At 37.9% G+C, this 15616-nt stretch overlaps 1 protein-coding gene across 4 annotated transcripts in view; it reads left to right on the forward strand.

Moving 5' to 3' along the window:
- LOC131430372 (myosin light chain kinase, smooth muscle-like) overlaps positions 1–15616 on the forward strand; it is a 1014414-nt gene that overhangs the window by 77976 nt on the left and 920822 nt on the right. The gene's annotated exons all lie outside the window — the stretch shown is intronic.

Below are 15616 nucleotides of genomic sequence, written 5' to 3' on the forward strand. Positions count from 1 at the left end.
CCTTATGCTGCAAGTTGTTCTGGTTACATAACATATGTGTTTGAACAATCCATGAGAATGTTTTATTAATGATTCATGCTGTTGAAAAATATTTCATGTATGATGATAAGAATTATTATTTAAAAATTCTATTATGTGACTCATCGAAAATATCCTGCTACCTCCATGGATGCAAAAGTTGTCCAGCGACACAAGATCTGGAGAGAAGCGTTTTAGACAATTTCGTGGAACGCGATTTGACTGAGATTTGATTTGAACAATGGGTTTCTAATGACAACTGTGATCTAGAGAAATTTGTCAAACCAGTAGAAGAATTTGCAGCATATTTTTGCGAAAAATTAGAAAAACTTGTGATTCAGGATTTTATTAAAAATCAGTAATCTGATTTTCTTAAGAAGGCAAAATCTAATTTAAAGACAGGAGAAATTGTGATTATTTGTGATTTTTCAGGAAATTTTTCATTTGTGCTTCAGGAGGCTGTTCAAAGCCACTATTGGAGCAATGACCAAGCAACCATTCATCAGTTTGAAATTTATTATAGAGAATCAGAAGAGCTTAAACATTTAAGTTTCATTGTGATTTCAAAAGTGCTTGAACACGATACCATCGCGGTTCAAGTGTTTATTTCACACTTAATGTCATTTTTGAAAGACAAAATTCAAATCAAAAAAGCAATATTTATGTCTAATGTAGCTGCCCCGCAGTACAAAAACAGAAAAAATCTCTGTAAATTTAAATCTATGTATAACATAGATGCTGAGTGGCATTTTTTGCAACTTCTCATGGTAAAGGACCATGTGATGCACTCGGGGGTAATGTAAAGCAAATGGCACGACGTGAAAGCTTGACTAAACTAAATGAACACCCAATCACAACTGCAAAACAATTATATGTATGGGCAGAGCAGAGACGTCGAGATGGATTCACGACCATGTCTTTTTGTTACGTGTCACAAGAAGAATAAGAACGGGGTGTGACCGAGTGGAGTAATGTTTATAAGGATACCAAAATGATTCCAGGCACACAGAAATACCATTCTTTCGTTCCGATTTCAGAAACCACAATCGTCACAAGACTGTATTCGAATGACGATGCACGTAGTACTCATAAAATTTTCAAAATCTTAAAACCTTAAATATAATTAAGAATTATTCATTTACATGTAATAATTGTAGATATAGCAAGCAAATAAACAATTTATGGAAAAATAAAAAATGGTGTTATAATTAAATATCCGAGTTTCTCAAGAACAGCTACTTTTAGAAGAAAGGATATCATGAACAAATTTATCGCCCCTAACCTGTAGAGTAATATTCTACTGTTTAAATGATTATCTTTCAACGAGAACTTGAAATTTCGAATATATCTGTAAATTGTTTTAGCTGTCACTTCTTCATTTTTCAAAAGACTCGGATGGGATAGCCATCAATCTGTAGGTTTTAATAAGAGCTTTAAAATATAAAATATCGAGAAAAAAATCGAAATCCTGATTGTTTTAAATATTTTTTTGTCATTTTGAAATTATTGATAAAAAAATCAATTTTTTTCAGTGTATATTTTTTTAGCATGCCCTATTGATTCCCTACAACTTCTTCCTGGACGTCATTTTTGTACGATTAACGGTTTCCGAATTACAATGAGAGTACTTGATAATTTGCATGCACTCGTGCATGTTTTTGTGAAATGCAAAAATACATACGACCTTTTTCAAATCAGTTGGATTGACCTCTCCATCGGTTCAAAACTTATGGTTTGCCTTACTAGAGCCATGTGCAAAGTTTCATCCAAATCGGAGAAGGTCGATTCTGATTTTGTCACTTTTTCGTCTACTCATTCCTGGAATTGCTCATATGCTAAAATTGGTCTAACAAACAATCCAATGAATGTATCTGGGAACTCACCAGAATTTTTCAGAAGCTCGTCTGCATTGGCCGAAAGCCATGCAATCTCTTTTATTCCTGAAGTCAACGTGAGCAGACCAATTCAGTTTTGAATCAAGAATAACCCCGACGTGCTTAATTTGTTCAACCACATCAACCTCTGATCAAAGAATTGTGATAAACGAGCTCCTGTGGTTACCCTACGATGAGTGAAAAGCACCATTGATGTTTTGCCCGGATTTACAGATAATCCATCCCGACAACACCATTTTTCAACAGATCATCAAAACAAAGAGAGTGTTAAATTTCATACCGATCATCAATACATTGAAGTCTTTTTTATGCGAATTTACGTACCGTATAAAAAAACCGCATAGCTCTGAAAATTCGCATAAAAAACCGCATAACTCTGAAACTCTGCACAAAAAAAAAACCGCATAACTCTGAAACTTCGCATAAAAAATACCCGCAGAAGGGAAACCGCATAACTCTGAAAATTCGCATAAAAAACCGCATAACATAAAAAAGTCGCGTAGAAAAACCGCATAAAAAAAGACCTCAGCGTATATGATAATCGTCAGCAATCCGTAAGTCGGGAATCCAAGGTTATTAAGTTTCCATCACAAGCCATCAGCGACTAGGTTCCATAAAAATGGGGATAGTACACAGACACTCAACTTTCTAATCTCTGCTTGCCTGAAAAAGCAATATTGACTACAGCACTTAGTGATTATAAAAAAGAGAAAAACTACAAGGATCAGGGGGTTCGAACCATTGATGTGGAACTAGGCAACCAAAATTTCTAATGATCTAGAATCAAAAAGTTTAATCAATCGTCACACTTTTGAATCCGCAATTGCACGAGAGTCTGCTTGATGAGGAACCAACACCGAACATCGTTTGTCTTAGTGATTAGAAAAAAGAGAAAAACTACAAGGATCAGCCCCATGGGGTTGTTTGAACCATTGATGTGGAGCTAGACAAAAAAAAATTTCTAATGATTTAGAATCAAAAAGTTTAATCAATCGTCACACTTTTGAATCCGCAATTGCACGAGAGTCTGCTTGATCAGGAACCAACACCGAACATCGTTTGTCTTTATAACCGAAATTACACCAATATCCCAAATGTATGCAATTATATCTTAGTACATACTTGCGATTTCGATATTTAAGCTTCTCTTCACAAAGCTTGTGTTCAAGTTTTGTGTGCAAGCAGTTATTTTTATAGCGTTAATTTTCTCTACCATTCTGCGATTTCGGTTGAAGCGATAAACTTTTTCTCATTATCAATTCAATTCATCTTATATAAATAAGAAATTAGTCTTAAGCACTCAAATTTTATCCCGGAATAGTTATCAATTTCTCAGGCGAAACGACATAACATGGAATTTCATCCCAGTTTGCATGACACAAGATCAGAGCATACCAATTGAAGCTTCAAATCGTTTTATGTCACTTTTTGTTTTGCTGTCTGGCAACAACCTACCTCTAGCATGCTACGCCTAGGACTAAAACTTTAGCTATTATTCCGCTTCTATTTATAGATTCGCGTGCTTCCAACAGCTTCGCTTTTGCATCGATTGACCAATCAGAGCGATGCTTTCCCATTGATATATCGCTTACCTCTTTCAAAACCGTCATCTATGGAAAATTTTTTGTGAACAAAATAGGACACTGCTCGCTACTAATCAAAATTTCGATCATATATAATTGAAAATACGTGGCTTGATACATTCAAATCGAAACTTAGAAATATTTCCAATCAAATGATGAAATAATACTACTAAATGATACAAAATAGACTGAGCTGTTGTTTTTAAAACCTGGCCACATTTCTACGTGTAGTTTTCCTTAAGTTTCTGATTTGCACCCCTCTATAGAAAATAAAGTAAAAAAAGATGGATTTCCATAAGGTACCGGTGAGTGGAGCGCTACTGTACGCCGCTTACAACCGACACTAAACAGTCAATACGCTGTGACTCTAGGTACATAAGCAATAGTTCTAACAAATCTTCCATTTCGATGTTCAACTAGCCATACAGAGATTAAGAAAAAAACATCCATGCAGTGAAGAGTGAGAGAATGCCTTCGCAATTAGAAAGTGACAACTGGTAACTTTTCTTTTGCCGGTTCGGATATTAAATTGTAAAAGACCATTATCACTACTTTCCGACATACCAGAGTCTTGGATGACTCGCATTGATCAGATGCATAAGCCCGACTCCTCTGGTGGAAGGTAAAAGTTAAGTTGCTAGAAGATTCCTGCTTGCTTAAATAACCCGCTGTCACGTCTCACCTTTCCGTTTTATATAGTCACATCCTTGCTCTCCCTTGAGTATTATTATTCTATAACTTTCATTTCCTGTTTCTACAAAATGGTCTCTGGTTGAGTGAATATTGCAATAAGAGAAAAAGATATATTGACTACTACACTTAGTCATTGAAAAACGAGAAAAACAAATTAATATAACAATGAAATATAATTTCATATAATACAATACAACACAACACAATATAATATTATGTAATACAATATAATATGATACAATGCAATGCAGTACAATACCATACAACACAACATAACATAATATAATACAAGACGATAATATATGAAACAATATGCCATTATGAAATATATATAACAGTCAATTTCGCAGTGTAAGCTACCCTCTTCCTCCGACGCAGCACTGTAGAAAATATAATATTTCTCTGTCAATAACAATAATAATAATAATAATTATTATTATATTTAATATAATAGAGCTAAATTCAATTAAATATTTATTAAATAATGTAATTCACATCAGAATCATATGTTGCAATATACAATGATAAATATTGCACTGTAGCCATGTCGCTCCCTCTCATTCTGCTACTAACGCAGAAGGCGATAGCATGCATTCGACGCCGTTCTATTGACCAAATGTCATCATGGACATACGGGGAGGCATGAGATAGAAACTTGGAAGGACTTAGTTATCTCACCATGTATATTTTTTCTTATAATCATCTTTAAGGATAACATTTTACGAATATGCAATAGTACCTTATTCTAAGCTAAAAGGACAATAACGATTAACAAAAATAAAAGTAAGGTTATACTGAAAATCGATATACCACTTTGTAAATTTTTGAATATCCTTTCCAAAAAGTTTCTGAAAATCGAATATTAATTTATCCGCTTTACACGTATAACTTTACACAAACAGAAATTTACTCACTCAAGGGTAAATACCAGTAGAAATGTGATCAGCTTTTGAACATTTACAGCTCAGTCAGTTTAGTATTCATTAAATCAAGTATCATTAAATTGTTGATTCATAGCTGTTAGTGTCCTATTTTGTCTGCAAAATCTCCGAAATTCTCTAACGCAGACGATGGTTTTGAAGGAGTAACGATATATCATTGGGAAAGCATCGCTCTGATTAGACAACCGATGCAATAGCGAAGCTATTGAAAGCATGCGAATCTTTAAATAAAAGCGAATTTATAGTTAACATTTCAGTCCTGTGTAGCATGCTAAAAGTAGGATGTTGCTAGACAGTGAGACAGAAAGTGCTATAAAACGATGTATCATGCGAGTTAGGATGAAATTACTCCAGGGTAAGTTGCTTGAGTGCTTAAGATTAATGTCTAATTTATTTAAGATGAACTCGATTAATAATAATGGTAGAGAAACAACGTTATAAAAATAACTGCGTGCACACAAGTTTGGCGAAGAGAAGCTTAAATATCGAAATCCGTATCGTGTACAAAGATATAATTGCATACATTTTTGATAACGATATAATTTCGTCGGTCACAAAACAATTACTAATCCAGGCAAACAGAGTCTATATTCTGGATTTTCTTTGATTCAATAATGTAATATAATTTTAGGCACACAGCTTAGGCTCTAAGATGCCAAGGGTATTTTCTAATCTTATTTAACGACTAACTTAAAACTAGAATACTATCATTATACTATGTCATCTCGAGTTCTCGAAAATCCAGCTTTCAGCTGGCGATCGGCAGTGCTCGATGAATTGAATATTGTATGAATCTTCCAGATGGCGTTGGTAAATATCTATGCTGACCGCACCCTTCGGTCCAAGTGAGTCCGCGAGAAATACCCCCCGGGCTACGAAGGCCCGGCGGGTGGCCCGCATGCTGGTTTTCGACTGGAGCGGTCTTCCGTGGGCGATGATGGTGATGTTACGGAAGAGAATGAAAAAAAGTAAATATTGTGGAAACGGGGTGAAAAGGGGATGTGGGAACAAAATGTCCGATAGAGATCTAATTAGTTGCCATCGAGATGGTGAAGAGACAGGGAAGGAGGAACGAAAATGTTAGTGACAAAAAAAGATCTTGTTAGTTCTAATAAAGTTGGTTGACAGGGACGGGGATCGAGGGAATCGGGCGGATGTTAGCAAGGAATAACACATTACACTTATATATCAATGTATTTAAGGTACTAGTATATGAGAAGCATATATTAACTATCTCGACTCGCCAACATATCTCGAACTGGAACCTCGGGCGGTCTTTCTCGGGCCCTAAGGGATTCCAGTAGCTTCGACCTGGCGTCGCGATACTCTACACACGACCACACGACATGCTCGATGTCCTGATAACCGTCGCCACAGGTGCAGAGACCACTCTCCGCGAGCCCGACAAGCCGGAGATGTGCGTTGAAAGTGTAGTGATGTGACATGAGCCGCGACATAACACGAATGAAATCTCGACTCACGTTCATCTCTCTGAACAAAGGTTTCGTCTATACTCTAGGAATAATGGAATGTAGCCATCGCCCCAGTTCGCCATTGCTTCATGAAGCTTGCCAACTTTCGACAGTTTTCTGACGAGAGATACTGAAAAATTCATTGAAGCAGATTGGTCTTTCATAAATATCACCTTCTAATTAGCCAATAAATCTGCCTTTTCATTTCCCGGAATGGAACAATGCGATGGGATCCAGACTAACGATATTGAATAAAACCGCTCAGATAAAGTTTGCAAGTCTTCCCGTATTTTCCCCAGGAAATATGTGGGATACTTCCCTGGCTTAATTGCCCGGAGAGCTTCTATTGAGCTTAGGCTGTCCGTGACAACAAAGTAATGGTCTTTGGACGGATCAGGGTCATTTCGCCGAAAGCCGTTTCTCCGAATGCCATTTCGCCGAAAGTCGTTTCGCCGAATAGGTCATTTCGCCGAAAGTCATTTCACCGGAAGAGTCATTTCGCCGAATGTCATCTGCCGAAAGGGTCATTTCGCCGATTCCTGCAATTGTCTTGATATTAGAATTGGAATTGATTTAAAATAAGCACAAATGAATGATAATACATTAACGCCCGTTTTGTTAACCTACAATTGTACTTCTTGAAAAAAGATTGATTCTTGTACTCTTGAATAAAGATTAATTCATGAACCTAAAAACAGAGTTCCCAAGGAAACTTTTTGACTATTAGCCACTAATCATCAACGCAATTGCATAGATGTACCAAGCAAATGTGGTATTTTCCGTTTACTAAGTGAAAAAAATATCTAATGCGGCTTCGCCACATCAAATTGAGTCGTGTGCTGTCCGATCTCGCTACCGCTCGTTCGGACCTATCTAAAGCAAAGAAACCTAGCTTTGAGTAGACCGGGCAAACGAGGCGGTTACAGGTTTGTATGCAAGAGGCCGCCGCTTCCGACGGCGGGTCGGCGGCCACCTCACCCGGCGTCGCCACGGCGGCTTTATGCCGTCGAGCCATCTTGGCTTCGGTTATGTGGCTGCGCCACATCGTAATGAATTCGAAATTACCATTTCGGCGAAACGACTTTCGGCGAAATGACCTATTCGGCGAAACGACTTTCTGCGAAATGGCATTCGGCGAAACGACTTTCGGCGAAATGGCTTTCGGCGATATGACCCGCTCCCGATACTTTCCTGGCTTCATTGCCCGGGGAGCTTCTATTGAGCTCAAACTGTCCGTGACAACAAAGTAATGGTCTTTGGACAAGGTTTCAATGATCTCGAGGGTGTACTGAATAGCAGCTAATTTTGCGACGTAAACTGAAGCCGGCTCACTGAGTTTGTAGGAAGTGGTGATGTTCTGATTGAAGATGCCGAAGCCTGTGGACCTGTCGATGTTTGATCCGTCAGTGTAAAACACCTTTTTACAGTTGACTGTTCTAAATATTTTTCATATACCTAATGTGACATCCTCAGATGCCTTTGGAGTCGAACCAGACCCCGAGATATTTAAATGTGAAGACCTGAGCTATGGTTTCACCCCTTATCTGAAACTGTAATTGTGGTGGTTCTCGCTTCCTCGAAAATAGAACCAGCTCAGTTTTCTCCGTAAAGAACTCGATACCCATTTGAAGAGCCCATGTCGACAAGTTTTCTAGGGTATCTTGCATTGGTTCTTGGAGATTGGCAGCTTTGGGTCCTAGAATAGACACAGCGCTGTCGTCGGTAAGTTGTCTTAGAGTGCAAGATGTGTTGATACATTCATCAATGTTGTTTACGTAAAACTTGTATAAAAGGGGGCTTAAGCATGAGCCTTGAGGAAGACCCATATAACTGAATCGTATTGTCGCTTTATTGTTACACGATAAAAGCGTAAGTGATAACTCGACCATCGAAAAAGGTGTTTTTTTTCTGTTAGATGAGGCAACGCGCATGATCGTCTGTTCCGTAACAGAGCCAGGGCATGCTTTTTTAACGAAATCGAATATCCAACGGTTAGAATATTCCTGGCTTTCGAGGCAAATAACCGCTTTTCTTCGCTTTAATCAAGCTTTTTATTCTAGCATCTAATGCCGTGTAGTTTTTTAAATTATCAGGTGTTCCGTTTTTCCTAAATTCGATAAATGATGAAGCTCTCTCTCTCTGTGTCCCACCACGGGTTGGGAGAATGGATATTAGTTTCGCGCCGGGTACACGTTTCGTCTGAGCTTGAGTCGCGGTGTCGAGAATCAAGCAAGCCAAAAACGTGTACTTTTCCTCCGTTCTTGTGTTGTTTCTAGTTTCTCAGGTATCGGATTTAAGTAGCATTTCCGATCGATATTTCATATGAGGCCGTACGAAACATTAATTGTCTCCGATGGTCTTAATCCGTACACTGAAATGAAAATCTTATTTATATTCATTAGATTTGTCATATGAATCATATGCAGAATATAATTCATAGAAATTATATGGAAACTTATAATCTTTATTTAATGTGTACGTAAAATCTAACTGGACGTTATCATAATGAAAGTTATAAAAATATCCCATATAATTTATATGGAAATCCGATGAAAGTCGTGAATAGTTGTGTCCTCGATATTCATCAACTGCTCCAGACCATTTTTTTCAGGAAGTTCCGCATCTCAATGTAATTTAAAATCGATGACACGACACGACGCTCATCCAACTTCGTTCAAGGATATGCGTTAACGGACCATATATTCGGTACATTTCATTACTCTATCTGTCTAGTAAGATTCATTTTTTTTATTTTCAGTCTCGGGATCTCACTTCTCTTTCGCAAATATCATGAGGTGCTCCCTTACCGAATGGAATACTAGTAAAGCTTGAATCCTCAAAGAAAAGTAGTAGTTGGCAATTATCTGCTATTCGTATGACCTCCATTAAAAGTTATATATATATATATATATATATATATATATATATATATATATATATATATATATATATATATATATATATATATATATATATATATATATATATATATATATATATATATATATATATATATATATAAATTTTATAAAACTAGTCATATGGTATATATGAACCTATCTAAATAAATTCGAAGTGAATATAATATGCGCTTCATAAATTGTTCCAATGTATGTTGTGCGGATATCTAGTAATGGTTATAAGACGCGCCAATAAATTTGACTCAGACTGGAAATTTCATTCGTTATATGGAAATCCTGTAAAAATAACGCTAAGAAGAGTTTTATGTTTCATAAGATTATCTCATATATTTGACATGATGTTGAACACTTGTAACTATTATTGGAAATGCTAATAGTGCAAAATCATTAGAATATCATATAATGTGAAAAAGAAAATTTAGCTCAGTGTAGGTGATTGAAATCACGATAGGTATATGATCGCTACCGTGGTGATCAGGGATCACCTTCCACGTGCAGTCCAACCGTAGCGATGTCGAGCAAAGAGATAAGTACAGCGCACTTGGCCTTGCTGATGGTGCATAAATTCGTGTCATTTCTCCCGTATTCAAGATTGTCATATTGAATTTGTCGCAGATATCATGGATCAAAGCTGAACTGTTATCGTCGTGAAGACAACCCCATTCCGCACCGTGAGAGTTAATGTCTCCTAAAACCAACGTCGGTGCGGAATATCACTGGACTGATGATGCCCATTTGAGGCTTTTGGGGGAATATATATATGGAAGCATTGGAAAGGTCTTTGCATTTGATTGTTGTTACATGCGACAACTTCAATACCTGGTATCAATGGGAGGTTAATGCGATAGAAAGAAGAGCACTTTTTGATCCCCAAAAGTACTCCTCCATAGGGATCATCTCGATCCAGACGAATAATGTTAAAATCGTGGAAGTTTAAGAGTATTTCAGAAGTTAGCCAAGTTTCGCACAATGCAAATGCGTCACATTTTAGATTATTTAGCAGAAATTTGAAAGAATCTATTTTTGGGATGATACATCTACAATTCCACTGTATAATAGTGATTGTATCCGTGACCTCGGTGGATGACTTAGCCATCGAAGGATACGATCGCTGAAAGAAGGGGCCATTTTGCAGTCAACTGCTTCAAGAATGTTTTAACTGTAGGATTAAAAGCATTTAATAGACTTTTAAGAGGTTCTGAAATATTGAAGGCAGTCATGATCCAGTCCACGATATCAGAGAATTTAACAAACCTAGTATCTGATAAATTTTCTGACTGATCTTTAGGCACCCTCGGGGGTTTTGAAGTCCCAGGAAGTGATGGAAATTCTTGCTCGGAATTTAATTTTACAAGGCCTGGAGCTTTTTTCTCTGGTTTTTTGCCGCCGAAAATGTACCTTCAAGGTCAGCTCTCGTCAGCTGACGAACAAGCGAAAACATTCACTGGAGGCGTAGCACTCATCAACATTTCAGCAAAGGAATGCTTAGAATGTTGCTTTAGTGAACGCCTCATCTTATCTTTGCACTGTTGGTACGCGGGGCATTCTGAGAGGTCATGCGGTCCCTTCTTACAGTAGAGACAGTTTTCAATGTCTCCACTGCAGGAGTTCTCCACATAACTCCCTCCACACTTTATACACCGGGATTTATTGCAACAATGGGATGCTGTATGTCCCATTTGTTTGCAATTGGTGCGGTTCATGACCCGCGGCACAAAAAGGCGAACAGATAACGAACTCGGTCCAGAAGGACATGATTAGGCAAAGCCGAGCCAGCGAAAGTGACCCGATACGAGACTGATGAGATATAGGATTAAGTCCCATCCTCAGCGGTCGATACTGAGCGCAATTGCTTGCAGTCCAGTATATTAACATTCTTGAGTAGAGGGTTTTTAAAACCGCCTGTCCCATGCTTAAGAACGTCCTCGCCAGTCAAACTCGGATCGGTGATCACGCCGTCTATCTCGACTTCGCGAGCTGGAATATATACGCGATACTCTCGCGTGAAGAGCTCACATTGAACGATCTCGTTAGCCTGTTTTGCACTGGCTAACAAGACCCTAAGCTTGTCTGGGCGTACTTTTTCAATCTTCTGTATTGTAGAATATCGCGAGGTCAGGTCTTTAGGTAATCAAAGGATGTTCAATATTTTCCGTTTGATTTGGTCCTTATATAAACCGGTCCGTACGCGGCCGGAAGTGCAAGCACATCGGCATAATTTTCTATACGAAACTTATTGCTATAAGATGACTCCATTCCGTCATCTGGATTGAGAACATGCAATTTTGAGCCTGTGGTCATGGCATGGAAAAGTGTCCGTGCGGGTAGAGATTGAAGGGCAAAGGTAGTGGTAGTGAACAACAGGGAAAAAGAGAAAGAAAAAAAATTTCTTAGCTTTAGTTCTCAAACGGCGAACGGCTGTCAAGGCCCGGTCCTAGGAAATCGGTGAATATTCCTGTTCAATATAGTGCAAAAAAACCTCTTTGAGGAAAAGGCACTTTTTTGCAGTCTCTTGCTGCACTGTACAATGAAACCTTACACGTTTTTTCACTATACACTGTCTAATGTATTTGTAAACAATATAGCAACGACGCCTAGCTAACGGTACCACACACAGTGCTTCTTTACACAGCTCACAATCGACCTTGAGTACGGATTAATTCGAATTATTACTCGACCGCACTGATGCAGACAATATAATACGGAATGACCTTAAAAACGGAATAAAAAATTCTCCGCACTATTGGAGAAACACGCGTGTTCGGTGCTGGTTTCTAATAAAGATCAATCTAAGCAGACTGTCGTGCGATTGCTGATTCAACAGTGTGACGATTTATTGAACTGATTGATTGAAAATGTCGATCATTAGAAATTTTGGTTGACTTGTTCCACATCAATATCTCGAATAACCCCATGGAACTGATCAAGGTTGTTTATTTTGCTCGTTCAATCTGATGCTGGACTTCCGTATTGCATTCCGCCTGGGCCCTCGATAAAACAGTAAAGCAAAACCCGAAATATCTTGGGTTGAACTGGCGATTCAATTTGAACTGATTTAAGCTCTGATAAACCGAAGGCGAGACGCGAATAAATCGAGAAGCTTGAAGTTTTACAACTGAACTTGAAGCATTACAACAACCATTATTTGATTCGGGCCGTTTAAGAAATTATTGCCCACTTTTATTAACGTAGCTTCGCAGTATTACTCGAGTTACCCGAACGAGGACAGCGAGAATTGCTGACGAACACGTTAGCATCGGTACCAACCCGATGGGACAGACAAGAATGCTGACGAAAAATTTCGCATCTGAAGGCATCGACCTATGGAAACGAAGGAACGTCATACCCACTAAAAAGTGCAATTCGGCAGTATGAGCTGTAGACACAAATGAATTAAAGAATAAAGTCAGTTCAATTTTAACGAGTGTAATGAGTGGTTGTCCTCTTTAAAAAAAAAAAAGATTTAGATAAGGAATTATTTAACTGGAAGCTCCGCGAGATCCTCCGAAGCGGGAACAGTATAAAGTGATAGTGCAGTGCAAAAATCTTCAAATCAGTGTAACAAAAATCTTAAGAAAATCACCTGGAAAATAAGTGTTCATTGCTTTTTCAAAAAGCCAAGTTGCATATGCTGGTTAGAAGAGCCAGGTCTGGCTATCACGAAAGTGAGCTACGAGACACCGAGGATACCTACCGGACTCGATCGGCTCCGACGGCCAGGAGTAACGGATAGTAAAACGGATCCACCAAACGTGCCTGCTCGTAGATTCCCTTGTTTGCGGAGGACAGCCACAACAAAAGTCTAACTGATGTTGGCCGCAACTAAGACACGGTATGTAAGTAATTAGTTATATAAAAAATTGATTCATAAGAAATCCAAACAAGTCCAGTTCTGATTGGCGCGATCGTTGTAGTGTATTAATAATAGCGATTCAGCTCTTTTACTTAGTGACAAACAATTAAATATTAGTGATTTTGCTTAGTGACTAGTTTAAACAATTAAGTATTTTTGTTCAGAAACGAACGAAAAATATTTAGAGATATTGCTCAAAACCAACGGAAATAACATGTTTTTGTTCGCATTGCCACCATTGAATTAATAGTGTGGAAATAAGCCAAGAAAATCCAGAATACTGGTAAAACTAGTGAAAAAGTGTTCATCAGTCTCGGCAATCGGCCGTTGCTGCACCACTGACAATGCAACAATTTATTGACCTGGGAAAATTACCAGATTTTATTCGAGATTTACAAAATTATTATGGTAAGCCAACTGAATTATTAGTATGGCTAACGGATATTGAGGGCATTTTCTGTATGTACAGAGATGCCAGAGCCACGAAAATTGAATAATATTGTGCATAAAATCGACGGTGCTTCTGTATTACAGGGATAAGCGTGATATAAAAACGTTGAACTTCGAATTAACTACAGAAAAAAAGAGCTCAAACGAAACTTTAGGCAGTCACAACTCCCGGGTGAACGAGCTACTTTCATCCATAGTAGCTCAAATCCAAATGGAAAAAAAATGACCCCCCATGTTAAGGGGGGGGGGGGTGTTTGTAGGATCTAAACGATGAAAAAAAAGCATCATTTTTGCGATTTTTTCTGAAATTATCGTTCAACAAAATAAATTCCAATATTTTGCATGATAAAAAGCATAATTCGAACAACATTTTGTAATTTTTTCGTGGAAAAGTATTGAGAAATACGTCGGTGAAGAGGTATTTTTGAGAACGCTTCTTAAAAATCATGATTTGTGGTATCCACTGTATCTCAGCGCAGATGAATCAGAAATGAACAAATGAGCGCAGCGTAATTAGAGTAGAAGTTTTTCTAGACCCCAACGTTTCTGTTTGATTTTTGTTTTATTTTTTTTTTAATTTTTGGGAGTTTTTCAAACGATTTTTCACGAAAAAATCCACCATTTTGTAGCTGTTGAACCTCTTGAAAAAAAAAACGTTAGGGTCTGGTTTTTTATATGTAGAAAGTGTGAGCAAAATTTGAAAAAAATTGGTGCAGTAGTTTTTGAATAACGATGGACACGGACTTTCAAAACCTGCTTTCGAGGAAAACGCGTTTAAAGTTTTTTGTCTATAAAATCAATGGAAACAATTATTTTACCGCAGGGTCTAACATTTTCAAAAAATCTTATTTTTTCTTTTATAATTTATAATAACGAAACATTTCGAAAATGTTTTGTCAAGTTTTGAAGTCAATCGAAGTAGAAATCTTGGGCCTGTGCGCCGAGCTCTTGCTTCTTCGTAGAATGAGATAGCCATAGATAAATTTCCATAATTTCCAGAGTTTCGTTCCAATAGGCTTGAAAATTTTACAGAAAATTCTTAAAATGTTTTACTATAAGAAAATATAAAGAAAATAATGAATGATTTTTCAGAAGTGTTAGACCCTACCCGCCACTTAATTCACATATCGACTATTTCAGAGAAAAAGCAGTAGATGTATTCATTCGAGGTTTAGAAGAACCTTTGTGTCAGTTACTAAAAACATTTAATCCAATATGGATACTAGATCGGCACCTTTCCGAAATGAACATTTCACCCCAGCTCACAAACCAAGAGATTTGGAAATTAATAGACTTCCTCCCAGACTACCTCCACGGAGATATCCACCTCCACCCATTCCAACCCCTAGAAACATCGGCTTTCCACAGATGCCACCATTTTTTTAGGCAATATTTCCAACTTTCTTTGCGTTTCGCCTTCGGCTCGTCAGTGCTTAAAGCAGTTCAAGTAGAACTGCCATCTCCGCCTAGCAGTCCAACTTGAACCGCTAAGCAGACGCAAAGTCCACACTACTTATGTGACCCTTTAAGGATATAACACTAGGTGCCATATCCTATCTGACGTCTTGGGCGTAAACGAATGACGACTGGCTACTGGTCGCCGCAGAGTTTGAACATTTAGGGGTTTTTTGTTTTGTGCAAAAAAGCACATATTTTGTTTCAACTTTCTTTGCGTTTCGCCTTCGGCTCGTCAGTGCTTATATATGCTTATATTTCCAAGCCAATTCCTTCACCCAGACCAGGCCTCAGTACCAATCCAATCCGTTCCAAGCACCCCACGGCCATGGGCT

This window comes from Malaya genurostris, chromosome 2 (assembly GCF_030247185.1).
Source record: "Malaya genurostris strain Urasoe2022 chromosome 2, Malgen_1.1, whole genome shotgun sequence".
Taxonomy (NCBI): Eukaryota; Metazoa; Arthropoda; class Insecta; order Diptera; family Culicidae; genus Malaya; species Malaya genurostris.